This window comes from Sinocyclocheilus anshuiensis, unplaced genomic scaffold, assembly GCF_001515605.1.
Source record: "Sinocyclocheilus anshuiensis isolate Anshui unplaced genomic scaffold, SAMN03320099.WGS_v1.1 C32993426, whole genome shotgun sequence".
In the NCBI taxonomy this organism is placed as follows: domain Eukaryota; kingdom Metazoa; phylum Chordata; class Actinopteri; order Cypriniformes; family Cyprinidae; genus Sinocyclocheilus; species Sinocyclocheilus anshuiensis.
Genome location: NW_015621283.1, coordinates 1 through 1,992, shown reverse-complemented (window position 1 = coordinate 1,992; position 1,992 = coordinate 1). Strand labels below are relative to the sequence as shown.

The 1,992-nt window shown below is 30.6% G+C and overlaps 1 long non-coding RNA gene across 2 annotated transcripts; it reads left to right on the top strand.

Moving 5' to 3' along the window:
- Positions 1–166: 166 nt before the first annotated feature.
- On the top strand, positions 167–1,006 carry LOC107683156 (uncharacterized). Of its 2 annotated transcripts, XR_001633677.1 has the most exons (3): positions 167–281; positions 365–404; positions 635–1,006. It is a non-coding gene; the product is annotated as an uncharacterized LOC107683156 (long non-coding RNA). The 2 variants fall into 2 exon arrangements; XR_001633676.1 differs by lacking the exon at positions 167–281 and having other exon boundaries at positions 298–404.
- Positions 1,007–1,992: the final 986 nt, after the last annotated feature.

Here is a 1,992-nt window from a genome sequence, read left to right as displayed (position 1 = left end):
AGACTGGAGTAATGGCTGCTTAAAATTCAGCTTTGCCATCACATGTATAATATTGTTAAATACATTGAAATATAAAACAGTTATTTTAAATTGTAATAATATTTTACTGTATTCATGTTTTTACTGTGTTTTTGAGCAAATAAAAGCAGTTTTGGTGAGCATAAAAGATGCATTTCTAAAACATAAAAAAAATCATAATTATTACAAACATTTGCTGGTAGTTTATTGTTAGTTACATTAATATATACTGTTCTCTCTCTTCTGTTCATACAGGGATACAGGTATGTTCAACTTTTTACATGAAAGAGAAGGTGAAACAAAGTTTGTTTACTATGTTTTAAAAATGTCTGTTTTTGTTCAAAAGGAAACAGGAAATGGTTTACATGAAAACGAAAGTTCAAAAGGTAAGAATAAAGTATATCATATAGACAAAGACATGCAAGACGCAGTTATTCAGCTTATATACATGATGAGAAACTTCAAAAACACAATATTAGATTTGAATTATGTGAATTATATACTATTTGCTCTTCTATGGTTAGTTGACTCTGATAAATTAATGCAAAACATTCTTTGTGCTTCTGCAAGCTGAAAAGTAATAATGCTTCACTGTTTTTTCAATTGTTGGCGGCAGGAAAATTGCTGAACCATTTGAAACAGAAGAACAAGTCCTGACAACCTGCGAATGACTACAGTTTCTACACTACTCAGATATTTCACTACATCTACTGAAGGAGTTATCATGATTGAAATTTAGCAGTTTGAGCCACAGTCATTGAAACAAAAGTCAAACAGCATCAAATGATTTTGCCATCTTCTATTAATCAATTACTAATGAAATACTGTGTGTGTCAAGCCTAAAAACAAAAGTAATATTGAATGTAACAACAATAATTACATGAGCCAGCATATTACCACTGCATTATCACTTTCTATAAGACACATGTTTACAGAAACAGTATTTTATTGCTTTTGCACAATAAAATATTTTTGTAAGGATTACTTAAATGTATGATAACAGCCTTTTTTTTAAACAAAGTTAGCAATCACTTAAAATTTGAGCCTGTGTGTTTTCGTTATCTCTATAGTGCTTTAGTTATCACATTTTGTCAGCTTCTCAAAGGCAATAACAGTATTCTAGTATTGTACATAATTTATGCATTTAGCAGAAATCAGGGGCTGTATTCACAAAACATTTTATCGTACCACTAAGAGTTCTCTTAAATATCAGTAAAAGTTCTTAGGTAAGAGTTTCCTCTTAAAACCTATTCACAAAGATGCTGAGAGCAACTTTTACTAAGAAATGGAAAGAAATCTTAAGCTAAGAGGAAGGGTGGGTTTGACCTTGTTGCTATGGAAGATGTCAACAAGCTTACTATGCCCACAGTGATTGGCAGATGGAGGCCAATCAGTGATTTAGTCATAGAAATATTGGATGAGGTATCATATTGCCATATTCAAATAAAGGTTTTTTGAATAAAAGTGTTGCCATATTCAAATAAAGTATTTAAAATGTAAACTCACTAATTAAACACGTATGTTCTGCTAATTATCAGTCACTTACATGTCTGTATCTCATGAACAATTAGCGGATATGCAAATAAGCGGAATTTTAATTAACAGACATGGCTGATAGTAAGACATTGTGCAAACTTAAAAGAAAACCAAACTGGACTCAAGACGGACATACTTAAAGGGAAATAATCATGAAATGTTTCTGAAATGTTTGTTATAATTTTAGGATTGTTTGTGATTTGATCATAGACTTAGGAGTCCTCTTGTTTTAGTTGGTTTACTTTAGGAGTCCTAAAATTAGGATTGATGCATCCATTATTTGTTAAGAATTTCTCCTAAATCAGCAAGTTAGTAGCTACTTTTAGCCTAGATGTTTTGTGAAAATGGCCCCAGTTCATTCTGATAAACTGCAAAAAATAGACTATTTGAAATAGACTATTTTAAACTGTATATTGCAGATATTATTGGTTTATATTT